General features: G+C 38.7%; 1 pseudogene; it reads right to left on the minus strand.

Moving 5' to 3' along the window:
• Positions 1-12,546: 12,546 nt before the first annotated feature.
• LOC102922679 (olfactory receptor 4A15-like) lies at positions 12,547-13,383 on the minus strand (annotated as a pseudogene).
• Between the last annotated feature and the right edge of the window lie 2,252 nt (positions 13,384-15,635).

Consider the following 15,635-nt stretch of genomic DNA (forward strand, 5'->3'; position numbering starts at 1 on the left):
AAGAAACACATTTTTGAAGAAATTTCAATGCCTTTCTGAATATTCTATTATTCATTTCTTATCTCTTGTGTTCTTTCTATGGTCACAAAATGCATTATGGAATGTTTTAGAGCTAAGAAAATTTAGCCCACTTGCCTTCTTAAGCAATATCAATAATTTGTCAAGTTGTAAAATCCAGCTTGAAATTTAGTCATTTGTATATGTTAGTTTCTTTTAATCAATAGGAAAAAATAATTAGGCATGGAGGGATTCAGCCTTGTCCTCCATCATAAACATTTACTGAAGAACAGATCTAAAGATATAAGTTCAAGTCTCTTTGGTCTACATCTTGTTCTTTACTTTGCTCCACAGAACCTGTAAATATCAACAGTCATCATTAACCTTCCTCACACCACCTTCCAAATAAGCCCTTAAAAGCAATGTTTCTGAATCTGACTCATGGAGCTGGAGAAACAATAATAATAATAAACTCAGAAGCACTTGGGAATTTGAAATATGCCACCTTCTCAGATTCCTCTGAGAATATCCTGCTTATACTATCAGGAGAATTAAAATAACCAACTTATTTATTTTGTGAAATCAGTTAATAACATACTATTAGTCCTCTTCCATTCCTTATGTGCCCTAAACATACTATTAAAGGATAATGTACATTGATTCATCATGCTTTATTTTTAAGCCACTTTCATATTAACTATATAGTAATCCCACTGTATAAATACATTATTTACAGCTTTATTAAGGTTTATTTCACTTACTCAAGATGGTGCAAAGTAAGTTATAGAATTGCAATCCAATTTATTCACTTTCATTGGTAATATGTGATCTAATTTAAGACCTCTCCAAAATGCATAATCTCTCATAGTTGATGGGCTGCCTTTGATTTTTCATTTGTTTGTTTGCTTGCTTTTGTTTATTTATTTGGTTATGACATTCTGGCTTTATTCAAGTCACTGGAATATATGCTCAAGCCACCACATGACGAATAAATCTAATTAATCTTACCAATAAAAACCAGGAGTCAGATATCTGAGTAAAAATCTGAAAGATCAGAAAAGCAGGTGAGCAGCCACAGTTGCTTTCAACATCTCTGGTTCCTCCAACCAAAAGGGCTGAGACCTGGTATCAACCTCACCTTACCACTTTTTGTCCCTCTCTCTATCATCCTCCACATCTCTATGGTTAACTAGTGGCTAGCTGTGACCTCTGACTGGATGCAAGCTTTATTTGTCAAACACAACAAAATATCATGCAACAATTCTCCTTTTTTTGTCTAAATAAAAAGGGAAGGTTTTATAAATAGGGTTGCAGTTTGGCCATCCCTTCCCTCACATCTAGTATCCACTTATGAGTGAGTACATACTATGTTTGTCCTTCTGAGTCTGAGTTACCTTACTCAGGATGATATTTTCTAGTTCTGTTCATTTGCCTGCAAATTTCATGATGTCATTGTTTTTTTACTGCTGAGTAGTACTCCATTGTGTATATGTGCCACATTTTCATTATCCATTCTTCAGTTGAGGGGCATCTAGGTTGTTTTTGGGTTCTTACTATTACAAACAATGCTGATATAAACATAGTATGTACGCACTCATAAGTGGATATTAGATGTGAGGGAAGGAATGGCCAGAGTGCAACCCACAGCTCCAGAGAGGCTAGCTAACAGGGAAAGACCCTAGGAGGGACACATGAATGGCCCAGCGAAGGAGAAGTGGATGAAATCTACATGAGCAGACTGGGAGTGGGGGTAGGGGTGGAGGGCGAGGAGTGGGGGATGAAAACATAGAGAAATGGGAAGGTCAAGCTGGAGCAGGGACAGAGTAGGAGGGTAGGGAGGGAGATACCATTATAGATGAGAACAGGGTGCCAGGGTGACTCTGAGGAATCCACAAGGATGACCCCACCTGGGAGTACTGGCAATGGTCTAGAGAGTGCCAGGACTGGTCTACTCTGATGACCAGTCTAATGAATACCCTAACCACCATCATAGAGGTTTTGGCCAGTGACTGATGGAAACAGATGCAGAGATCCACAGCCAGGCACCAGGCTGGGCACCAGGAATCCAATCAATGAGAAAGAGGAGGGATTCTGCAGGTGGGGGACATCGAGATCATGATGTGAAGATGTGCAGATGACCGACCACACTGGTGGAAGTGCATGAACTGTAGACTAGTGGCTGTGGAGCCCCCATGGGACTGGACTAGGCTCTCTGAATACGGAAGATGGTTGTTTGGCTCGAACTGTTTGTGGGGCACTCAGGCAGGGGGATCGGGATCTGTCTCTGCTGCATGGGCAGGCTTTTGGGAATCTGGTGCCTGTGGTGTGGGGCCTTGTCCAGCCTTGGTGCAGTGGGGAGGGGCTTGGACCTGCCTAGGCTCAGTGTGCTGGGCTCTGCTGACTCCCCATGGGAGACCTTGATTTGGGGGATGTGAGGATGTGAAATGGCTTGGGAGGAAGGACTGGAGGGTGAGAGGAGGAAGGAGATGGGATTTGTGGGTGGTATGTAGAGTGAGTAGAAATTTTCTTCATAAAAAAAATGGAAAAAAAGGAAGGTTTTAACTAACATAGAAAAACTATATACAATAAGTACAATAACTGTATACAAACATATACAGGCAAGAATTATATTAACAATGACCAGTCCACAGCATTTTATGAATTCAGAGGAAATACTTTTTCTATCCTATGTGGTTGAGTTCGAAGTGTTGTACATAATTCACTTTCTATCCTAACTTGCATTATCAACTCAAAACTATCTTTTAATATCTCTCCACCTTTTATACTTTATACCTTTTTTGTGAGTTTCTTTTCTGACTTTGTCAACAAGGAATAATGTAACTATCGCTATCTAGTCTTCAACTCCATCAGAGACCTGAGAGGAATATAATATTACTTGAATAAACAGGAAGTACAGCCAAACAACTTCCAATATTAAGAAATGACAGAAATAGCTGGCTGCCTAGATAGTAACCCAAGGTTCTTCTGTAACAACGTTGGAACATCCATCTTCAGCCTGTAGGCCTAGAATATTTGACAGACTTTTCTGTAAAGCAGGATTTTTGAAGGACTGTTCCATCTCGTCTTGGCAAGGTTCAGCAGTCACTTTCTTTTATGCCCTTCTTGTCCAATTTGGAGGGCATACTGTCAGCAGTTGAGGCAAGGACAAATCTAACATTAAATTGCCTCAAATCTAACATTTCTCCAGATATCCACTCAGCTCTTACATAGCCTTGGGGATTTCTGTCATTTGGCAGTTGTTCCTGTAAGGTGACTGGATAAATAAAGGGTGGTTGTTTGATAACCCGGGGCTATTCCTCTCTAAGTTTTAATGTAATGGTGATGTCAGTTCTCCTTTAAATTCCTTTGTCTTTATCTGAATATTTATATTTTCTGTTTTAGTACATTTTTCTAAGACTTGTAACTTATCAGTTAAAATTGCAATATTTTCTCTAGTAACCTTTTCTAAGGCCTGAATCTTGGCACTCATATCAATGATCTTTTTTAGGGATGAAACAAGAATTATCAAAATGATGATTAAGTCAGTTCCATCTGAGTTGAGTATCCATTTAATTGTTCCATTTTTAAACTGTCTATTGGTTAATCATACAGAGACCTAACTCTTTCCACCTCAATAGTGTTCACCACTTTTTAACATGAGAAAAAAACTCTCTCTTTTTTTTAAACTAATTCTCCCCTTTAAGAATTCCTAACTGTCTCACCAAATTTGCTGAAGATGATGGTGAAGCATAAGGCTGGCTGCCACTGCATAGCACATCTGAGTGGAAAACACAGGTGGTCCACTGCTTGGATGAGTACAGCTGTCACTGACCACATGTCAGCAGCCTGAGGAGGCAGGGAAAGTCCACAATCCACTGGGAAAAGGAGCCAAAGAGGTAGTCATCTGAAAAGCAGACATGGGGGAATGTACAAAAACAGCACCTGTGACCAGTGAGAAGTGAAAGCACAGAGCTGCCTGAAGGCAGAGCTAGCCAATGGTGAGGTGCTAACTGTAGCGATGTTCAAAGCCCAGGCACCTGTGGAGTTTGGGGCTTGTAGAGATTGCTGTAGCAACACAGCAACAGGAAGATCCCAGACATGCTCATAGGGCTTGCAGTTCTTATGTACAGGTCTGGCTTGGGCCTGTGACTGCTAGCTTTTGGCAAGCAGTTATTTTATGAATCTGTGCCCCAAAACTTGGAAGTCAGATAAAGCATGTCTGTTTAATCTTATCAATAAAAACCTGGAGTCAGATCTCTCAGTAAAAAACTAAAAAATAAGAAAAGCAGGAGTGCAGCCATAGTTGCTTCCTACCTCTTCAGTTCCTCTGACCAAAAGATCCTGTCTCAGCCTTGCCTCACCACCTCTTGTCCCTCTCTCTACAGTTCTCTAAACCTCCATGGTTAACTAGTGGCTAGCCCCACCCTCTGAATCCAAGCAAGCACTATTTGCCAAAACATAAACAAAATATCAAAAACAACCATACTCAGCTCATGCTTGGGATTTTATTCTCTATTACAATGAGTTATCTAAGAATTCAAGCATGATAGTCAATTTTATCTGTAAACAAACTAAGAAATAATAAAATATAAAGTTGTAGCTATTGATTAAGTAAAGTTTGTGACAATATCTAATGTGTTGCTTTTTTCACATAAAAAGAATTCAAGATCAAAGATATAATATTCCCAAGATGAAACATTAATATAATAATAGAATCAAAGCATAAATTTGCCTTGATCACCAAGATTGGTGGTTCCTAGCATACATGTTCCACATTACATGTCATTAGCTTTCTTAAAATTGAAGTACATGGAGGCCAAAGTTTAATCCATGAATTTAAAAAACTTCTAAAATATAAAATTACTGATTGTCAATTAAGTGAACATTTGGGTATAAAAGAATCAAAGACCTAAAAAGGAAAGAAAGTCCATAAATCAATAATAAGTTTGTTGGCATATTTGTTGGGCATTTTCTTGATTGGTGATGCTGTAGTATCCAACCCAATATGAGCAGTGCCAACCTTGGGCTTGTGGTCCTGGGTTGTATAAAACAGCATGTTGAGAAAGCAATGAAAAACAAGCCAATGGGCAACACTCCATTCCTCCATAGTATCTGCTTTACTTCTTGCTTCAAGTTCTTTCTTGAGTTACTCCCTTAACCTTCATGATAGAATGTGACCTGAGAACTGTGAGATGAAATAAACTCTATCTCCTCCTGGTTGATTTTCATCATGGTCTGTCAAACAGCACCAGAAACATAACTAAGAAAACATGCACATATACAAGCTAAAACATACCCCTATTTCTCATATAAAAGCCATGTAATAAATCACACTTTAAAGATAAGACCCTAAAACTTTAAAATTGTTAAAATTCAAATCAAAATATATCTCCTTTTAAAACTGACAAATTATTTGAATAGACATTCTCCAGGGGAGGACATACAATAAGCTAAAAAGAGACATGAAAAAGTTTTCAATGTCACAGAAATGCAAACTTCAGTGAGATATGAACTCACTATATAGTTAAAGTGAGTATTATCAGAAAGATACAAGATGACAAATGATGGCAATGATGTGGGAAAAGGGCATCACATATTACTAACGAGAATGTTAGTTACTATGGCCAATATCAAAACAAATACAAGACATATTCTGAAAAGAAAACTAGAGATAAATCTCTCCTGTGGCCAGGCAAGTCCCTTGTTTTTTAAATATCCAGAAGAAAAGTGATCAATAGATTGACAATACACCTGAACTCCCCACCTAGTACACCTTTATTCACAATAAACAGAAAATGGAATCAACCTATGTTACCATGTGGATAAATGGGCATAAACACCTGCACTTACCTACTGGTCCAAGGTTACCTGATACAGCTGTGAGGATAAAATCAGGTCAGGTTGGAGGGGCCACAGCACAACTGAGGTTGTGACAATTTTATTGAGAGAAATAAGACTTTTTTATACCTTTATCAGAAAGAGAATATAATTTCAATTGCCAGGATCAATACAGTTGTAGTTACCAGGATACAGTGATATTTGCAAATCATACAGGGTACAGAACATTAATATCTAAGACCAATGGTTCTATCAAGCCATCATGCTTCCTTGACTTCTAAGGGAACATACAGAGAAACACAAGGCAGCCTAAACACTTCACTGCCAGAGGGAGTACATCAGTCTCTTGGGAACTGGAAGGCATATCATGCCCCAAGAGCCATGACATCTAACCTGAAAAACATATGGCACATGCCTCTCAAGGCAGCTAGACCAAGCCAATTTGATGGTTCTCTGAAAAAGGGTAAATACAAAGATGACCTAAACAAACAGTGGACACTATTCAGCCCACAGAAGCATTGAAATCTTGTTAATTGTAGTTCAGTTGATGAACATGGAAAAAAATAAGGGATTGAGATAAACTGTGTTCGTAAAAGTCTATAACAAAGACTTAAAGGACATATATTAACATCTGTATGGATGGCTTTGCACTTTACAGCACTGGCTGCTTTTTCAGGGGACATAGGTTTTATTCTCAGCTCCTACATGGTGACTCACAATCATCTGTAACTCCATTTTTACAGAATACAACACCATCTTCTACCCTCCCCAGGTACCATACACACATGTGCTACACAGACATGCAATCAAGTAAAACGTTTATGTGCATAAAATAACAACAGTAGTAACACAATTAAAGGTTATGTTTCATTATGATCTCAAATGTCTTCATTTCCCAAGAGACAGGCGTCACACAGAAACAATGGAGCTAATTAAAATAATAATATAGACCAATGAGGCACACGAAACAGAATCTTTTGTCTTTAGTCCTCTATAGAGGAGAGGCAGAACAGGGAAAACTTAGTGACTAGGAATAAAAACATTGGGTAAGAAAGGAAGGAATAATTTCCAGTGTTCTCTACAATAGGGCAGCTATAATTCACAGAAATGTCTGTATTTTTTAAATATTCAAAAGAATTTTAATGGCCTCAACCAAAGGAAATCATACATATTTGTGATGATGGATATGCCAATTATGTGATTTAATCATATACATTTCAAAATGTCATACTTTATCAGACAACTATATATAATTATTTTCTGCCAATAAAAATCATTTTAAAGTAACCTATAGCATTGTTTTAAATAAAGAAAAAAATGTTGTGGCAGCTTAAGAACAAGAATTGGGATTTTTGAGCCAGATTTTTGTTTCCTATATGGCATAGTTTATAACCTCACTAAAGTAATTCAGACAAACTACATACATTTGTTTATCTAACTGAACTATACTGTTACTTCAATTAACCCCATTGTTTTCCAGTTGAGATCTGCCCTTTGGGAAATAAAGATGTTGAGGAATATAATGAAATATATGCTTTCACTCTATAGGACTTTCTTCACAAAGACACAACCCAAAGAGTTTGTCTCTTCATGTCTACTCATATTCCAAGGCTGAACAAGAAAATTAGGTAAAAAAAATATACTGGGAATCATTGCTTCAAATTTTTTCTTTTTTTTTTTTTGTTGTTGTTGAAATTAATTTGCTTGACAATGGCATACATGTAGATAGTGCATTCTGTACAAATTCACCAAGCCCACCAATCTCCAAACCCAACAAGTATCCCTCCTACTTTTTTTTGTATTAGTTTTGATATTTGCTTTGTGAACTATTGATTTCAAACAAGTCACCTACAGGCATGAATATGGAACTATCCCCTGGAGAATCAATATATTTCACCAGTGGCTACAGCACTGAAGACAATGACTTCCCTCTTCCAGCAGCCAGAAACTGGCAAGAAATTTCCAGGAAGGAGTGAATTCCATAACTAGTACCTGTTCCATCCATCTTATTCCTGTTTGGAAGGAGTCCAGTGAGTCACCTCAACTCACCTCCCCTATCTCTTTCCCTAAACCCACCCCTTCAAAGTCAGCCAAACACAGCTCCACCCCCAGAGAGGCTCAAGACCATTCCCACGAGGTATATAAGCTGCATTCCAGAAAACAGACATGTGGTTCTTCTGGTGTTTCCTCCAGGTCTTCTCTCTGAGGGGCCAGGGAATCACCCTGGAACACTTCACCCATTAAACCTGGGCTTTTCCTGATTCAGTCTGATTTGGATTTGCTTCGGGGAGGCCTATCAGGCTTCAGCTTTCTGATTTTCTCCTCTGCTTTGTGTGATTAGCATCTTTTTCTGTGATATGTGTTTCCTCAATCTCAATAAAAGCCTTTCTTCAACTGCTGGTTATGTCTGATCCTGCTTACTTATCTGAGATTTCTCTGCTACAACCTATAGAGATGGATATTTTTTTCCTTGCAAATTAATTCTTTAACTGGAAGAAAAGAGAGCCCAACAAGAATACTAGCTGGTAAAAAAAAATATTGCTGAGAGTAAGTGACTGTGAGTGCTCAGCAATAGATAAGCCATCCATACAAGCCTTCTCCTAGTCAAAACTAAGTGTACACAATAGCAAATGGGACAGGAAGAATGTAGGAGCCAGAAGATAGGGAGAGGAGCTATGAAATGCTGTCTTCTGGACACAATGTTGCTGATATACACCATCAACTCATAGCATCTATGGATACCTGCACAAGGTCAAGCCAGTTAAAAATTTGATTAAGATTTAGGGAGGGGCTCCCAAGGATCCCCTCTAGCAGAAGAGCTACTGGCAGTTGATGGATGATAAGGGAGTCAATCTTCCTTGGAGATGTGGCTACTGGTAAGTTACCTACCACCTAATGTGTGGCCCGACACTCATTTGTACACTGTTAGCACTAATTGGACTAAATGGGATAATAATAATAATAATAATAATAATAATAATAATAATAATAAAAAGAATATGTAAAATCACAAGTGAGAAAAGATGGTAGGTCCCAGGGGGAGTAGGAGGGATATACAGGGAATAAATGAGATCCATGTATGAGATTTTCAGTGAATAAATAAAAATATAATTTAAAAACTTTAGTTAAAATTATGTAAATAAATATTCAACACAGCTCTTTGAATGTATTTAAAAGACACAGGCTTTCGAGTCTTTAAGGACATGCTTGAGAGATTCTTACTCTAAATAAGGCCTCTGTACAGGAGTCCTGTGAAAAAGAAAAACATATTGCAGTGATGTCTGTGGAGGTCTGGATAGGAATAACCTCATATAAGGCTGGGCGGTGGTGGTGGTGGCGGTGGCGGCGGCGGCGGCGGCGGCGGCGGCGGCGGCGGCGGCGGCGGCGGCGGCGGCGGCGGCGGCGGCGGCGCACGCCTTTAATCCCAGCATTCCGGAGGCAGAGGCAGGCGGATCTCTGTGAGTTCGAGGCCAGCCTGGGCTACAAAGTGAGTTCCAGGAAAGGCGCAAAGCTACACAGAGAAACCCTGTCTCGAAAAAACAACAACAACAACAACAACAACAAAAAAAAAAGGAATAACCTCATATGATTTATAGAAGTCTAACAAAAACTATAGGATTTAGGATTTATATTATATTAAAAAATATACAGTTAAAGATAAAATGTAAGAAGTTTCTGCCTCAAAACATCTATGATAAAAGACAGACAAAAAATTACTAATCTAAACCTACACACAAGCCATAGCTTATGGAAAATAGTGGAGCTCTCAAAACGGGGATAGCCCAAGTATGGGAGCAGAAGTCATGAGAGTATGACTTGCAGGCAACAGGGACTCCAAGTCACACTGAAAAAAGCTTGAGCAAAAGAAACCTCACAACCTGCTTCCGACAGTGACACACTCCCTCAAACAAGGCTACACCTATTTCAACAAGTCCACACTTTCTTATAGTGCCACTCCCTTTTGGGGCATTTCCTTTCAAAGCACCACACCTGTTATTATGAAGCTCATGTGCTTGATAGAACATTTGGAATAACCACATAGAAATGGGAGGGTTGGGTCCAAGGACAACCACCTATTTAAGCCCCATGTTCAAGATACACTATACATGCAAATGAAGAAACTTATAGATGACCTGAAAGCCAGTTAATGAATCAACTCATGAGATGATAGCCTTTGACAGAAGTTTCCCAGGTGAGCTGCTCAAAACTTCTGACCCACAGAAGTCATCTGATAAAATGATAAGGCCACTCTAGCATTTTAGAGCAGATTTAACAAACCCTAGGAGTATCTGACACTGGAAGTAATTCAGACCCTAGACAGAATTACTCTTGTGAAGATGTGAAGAATGGTGTTGTGGGGTAGTTATTCAATAGATGGACTTGGGAAGCCTACTGTTTGTAAGGATTATGTCCTTAATTACGTCACCACCCTGCAATAGTGTCCCAGCCTTAAAAGCGGGTATGCCCTCTCTGTGCTCTTTTTCCGCACTCTCTCCTTCTGTATTCTCTCCCCTCTGTGTCCTCTCTCTCTCTCTCTCTCTCTCTCTCTCTCTCTCTCTCTCTCTCTTTCTCTCTCTCTTCCTCTCCCTCTCTCTCCCAATAAAGCTCTAGAAAGGTAACCATAGCTCATGATTCTTCCACCACCACAACATCCAGCATGCTCTTCAGTTGGCATGGCCGCGCTGCCACTTAACTAACACTATTATGCTAAGAAATCAAGAAGTATTTCCAGGTAGCCTCCCTGGTGACATGAATAGCAGTCCAGTCATCCTTGTTCCACATCTAGTATCCTCCTATGAGTGAGTACATACCATATTTGTCTTTCTGAGTCTGGGTTACCTCACTCGGGATGATTTTTTTCTAGATCCATCCATTTGCCTGCAAACCTCATGATGTCATTGTTTTTCTCTGCTGAGTAGTATTCCATTGTGTATATGTGCCACATTGTATTTATCCATTCTTCAGTTGAAGGGCATCTAGGTTGTTTCCAGGTTTTGGCTATTACAAACAATGCTGGTATGAACATAGCTGAGCAACCCGAAGAAAGACACAGGGATCTCCCAATGACAGAGAAATGGCTGAGATCTACATGAACAACCTGGACATGAGTGGGAGTAATGAAGGGCGAGGGTCGAGGGAAAGAGAGCCTGTGGGAGCAGGAGATCCCAGCTGGATCAAGAACAGAGAGGGAGAACAAGGAATAGGAGACCATGGTGAATGAAGGCCACATGAGAAAAGGAAGAAGCAAAGTGCTAGAGAGGCCCACAGAAATCCACAAAGATACCCCCACAATTGACTGCTGGCAATGGTCAAGAGACAGCCTGAACTGAACTACTCTGGTGATGGGATGGCCAAACACCCTAATTGTCGTGCTAGAAACCCCATCCAAGGACTGAGGGATCTGGATGCAGAGATCCATGGCTAGGCCCCGGGTGGAGCTCCAGGAGTCTAATTAGCGAGAAAGAAGAGGGTTTATATGAGCGAGAATTGTTGAAACCAAGGTTGGATAAAGCACAGGGACAAATAGCCAAACGAATGGAAACACATGAACTACGAACCAATAGCTGAGGAGCCCCCAACTGGATCAGGCCCTCTAGATAAGTTAGACAGAGGATTAGCTTGATCTGGAGGTATCCAGGCAGTGGGACCGGTTCCTGTACTCAGTGCATGAGCTGGCTGTTTGAAGCCTGGGGCTTATGCAGGGACACTTGGCTCAGCCTGGGAGGAGGAGACTAGACCTGCTTGCACTGAATCTACCAGGCTGAACTCAATCCCCAGGGGAGTCTTTGCCCTGTTTGAGATAAAAATGGGGGAATGGGCTGGGAGGAAGGTGAGGGGGGCTGGAGGGGGGGAGAACAAGGGAATCCGTGGCTGATATGTAAAATTAAATTAAATTATAAAATAAAAAAAGATGGCAGAAAAAAAAAAGAAATCAAGAAGTACATTTCACATAATGATTTAAAGGAAACACTTTGAGTATGAATTAAAGAATTTAATTTGGAAAGCAAAATTTTAGAAGATTCATATTGTTTCTATATACAACTCTGGTCGGGGTATGACCCTGATAAGTAAAAGCAGAGGATTTTCTTCAAAAATTCAGCTTCCCTATCTCTGTGACAACTTTAATGGAAAAACCCAATCTCTGGCATTTTCACAATCTTATCCAGATGCCAACTTCTCTAATTCTAATAAGTATGAATTTCTTAATTCTCTATCTTGGACTCATCTCTCAGAAAGCATTTATTTATAGTACTTTTATCTTCTCCAAAATGAATAAACACTCCATGCATAGTTTATAGTATATGTGTTGAATTCCTGAGCAAGTTGCTGATGATTGACACAATGTAGATGGACAACTGAAAGTATTAATATTGCTAACTACACTGAGAACATCATTTAAATTCAGAAAGGGGTGAATGAAGAAATAATTATATGTATATATATATATATGTATGTATATATTATTAAAATAAATTTGAAACTCAAAATGAAATAAAATTGAAATGAATAATAAGATAGGGTGATGATACACATAAAGTATTAAGCTTTTACAAACCTATTCTCTAAAGAGACAACATAATTCACTTAAATATTAATTTAAATGGCTACCATTGAATAAAAACTAAATTACCAAAACAGAACAATAATAAAATGATAAATGTTAAATGATAAATAAAACAACTGTCTTTGTAAAAACATATATCCTGGGTTTCATTTTCCAAAAGGAAATAGCCATCTCACAACTGAGCTGAATATTGTGCTCCAAAGTTTCCTCATGGAATCTTTCATTTCCTCTTTCTTCGGCATTTATATTAAGGGATTCAACATAGGAGTTACAAAAGTTAAAACCACAGCCACAGACTTATCAATGGGAAATGTAGAAGCAGGCCTTTCATACAGAAAGATGCAGGGAACAAAAAAAAAACAACCACAGTAATGTGGGATGCACACTTATACAGAGCTTTATTTGCACTTCCCTTCCAGACTGTGTGCCTTAAGGGAGTGTAAAATGACTCCGTAGGAAACTAGAAGAATTAAGAAGGTGACAGTACAAATTGCCCCTCCATTAGCTATCATACAGAGTCCAATGAGATAAGTATTGGTACAAGATAATTTTAGCAAGGGGTACATATCACATACGAAGCTGTCAATGATATTCGGGCCACAGAAAGGAAGCTGATAAATGAAGATGAACTGAATTAAGTAGTGAACAAAGCCCCCAATCCAGGCCCCCAACAGCATGAGAACACACACCGACCTGTTCATGATGGTCAAATAATGAAGAGGTTTACAGATGGCCACATAGCAATCATAGGCCATCACCACCAGAAGAATGACCTCAGCTCCAGCAAATAAATCATAGATAAAAACTTGAATCATACAAGCCTGGAAGGAAACAGTCTTTGTTTCATAGAGCAAGCCAATGATCATCTGGGAAGCAAGCAGTATAGACAGTATCTATAAATGACAAATATGCCAGAAGAAAGTACATAGGAGAGTCCAGGGACTGACTGACCAGGATGGTCACATGATGAGCAGATTGGTCATTGCCAATGTAGTAAATAGAACCTTTTTATCCCTCAGGGTTCTGGGTGAGGCCCAGGAGAATGAATTCAGTTACACTGTTCCTCTTTTCCATATGTTCTTCTGAGTCTTTTGAACTCATACTGGTACCAGATCCTGCAGACAAGAGTAAGTGATGAATCTGAAAAGTTCCCACACTCCTGGTCAGTGTAGATATTGTTTTAAATAATTCCCCCATGCTTGGTTACACAATAGCTCACTGGAAAAGGAGAGTTCGATTCTCCTCACCCATTGTCCCCCTCATTTTCAAGGAGAGCATTAGTAAGAGAACTTGCTTCCAGGAATCTCTCTGTTTTTGCTTCAAAGAACAGAAAACTGACAAAGCCATGTCCCAAATGTTAATGTATAGTAGTAGAAAGATGATCTGTCTAAAGAAGGGTTTCCACTTCAGAGGCCTCTATGACGCTATAGAGCAAAGCTGTGAATCTGTATCTGCATTACAACAGAAAATGACCACGATTTACAGGAACATACCTTCCAGATAGTGTCTCTCCAGTTCACCTTTATAGGACTTATAATGCTGTAGTGGGTAGCTATTCCAGCTTGGATGTGGAAGTTCCAATCCCCATTGAGACTCTGGCAACTGTCACGCCTATGAGGCGGGGCCAAGGGAGATGTCTGGAGACCTGAGACCTGGATGGGCGAGCGCTCGCTCTATTCCTGGACCCTATACGGTGGAGGTTGACTGAGCAGAGCTAAAAGAACACCGCTGGATTGCAATACACCTTCCCCAGACACCCGCAACCTATCTATTCCTTCATTTGTAATAACAAGAAATTTATTGAGAACACAATGCTATAGATCACAAATGTGAACCTGTCTCTGCATTATAACATGAAATGACCACTATTTACAGGAAGATACCCTTCAACATAGTGTCTTTCCAGTTTACCGTTAGAGGACTTATAATGCTCACTTGCAGCATTGTGTTCTCAATAAATTTCTTGTTATTAAAAATATTCTTAAGCATATTGCTACTACTCCAAAGTTTTGAAAAATACTAATTTGTCTGAATTAGTACAAAATGATACATTTTATCAACATCATGCTTTATAAAAAATGAAATCTTAGAAGTATTTAGAGACTTCAAATTCCTTTAAATACTTAATAAATAAATTACTGAGGAATGTTAAAATTTAAAGCTTTGATAAATATTCCGAAATGGCAATTCCTCACAGCAGGAACTCTGGTCCTGGAACACCTCCTAGAGCAATGACCTTAGGAAGTGTGTCTTCCTGTGTCCACAATTTATCTATTGTGCACACTGTGTCTTGCAAATTTTCCCTCAAGTTTGAATTCTTCTACTAAGAAAAGTTTTACATTATCTTTCACGTGCAAAATTCTTTTCTGTTTAAAAAGTATAATTTGCTTATGGTGCCCAAATATTACCTCTTTTCTTTTTAAGTGTTCTTGAATTTCTGTTGGAAAATGTTTTAATATAGCATCATGTTTAGGGACAGAACACTGTTGTGTAGTGGATGGGATACAGCATCTCTGTAGATTTAAGCAAATTTCTGTGTACCCACAAAACATAAGAGCTGACTTCTGTCATGATGAATTCTTCTAGCAATCTACAAGGAAAATATATGTCTTACATGGAAAATACTATATCAAGAAATCTTTTTAAAGAAAAATACTTTATGGGAAGTATATTAACAGCAATAAATATACATATATAAAATACATGCAATATGAATGATATTTATTGGTGTTTGGTTAGATTTATTTTCACTTGGTTATACAAACTCAAGTTGAAACTTTCTTTGAATCCCTGACTTCTAATTTATCAGCACTGGTAAAAACAAAACAAAATTTAAAGGAGAACAGGGAGGGTTACATGGGAGAGTATGGAGATTGGAAAAGCAAGGGAAAATTTTTAAAAACAAATTACAAAATATAATCTTAAAAACTAAAAAAAAAAAACCCTATATTTTCAGAGAGCTTGACAAGTGGATGAACTGACACATAAAAGTAGGAAAAAAAAAAAAACCTAACAGCCAACCAACAGCAACAAGAGAAAATCCACTAAAGCCAACTGATACAGAAACACCATGATGAAGTCCTATAACTGCTCAGCTATCTGAATCTCCTGATTCCCAGATGCATTTCTAGTAATTGGTATAAACATGACTTAAAAGCTTCTTTTGAGATTAAGTTTTCCTAGTTTTACCTTTTCATTAATTTTTTTTCATGCAAAATATTTTGGTCATATGCTT

This window comes from Peromyscus maniculatus, chromosome 4 (genome assembly GCF_049852395.1).
Source record: "Peromyscus maniculatus bairdii isolate BWxNUB_F1_BW_parent chromosome 4, HU_Pman_BW_mat_3.1, whole genome shotgun sequence".
Classification (NCBI taxonomy): Eukaryota; Metazoa; Chordata; class Mammalia; order Rodentia; family Cricetidae; genus Peromyscus; species Peromyscus maniculatus.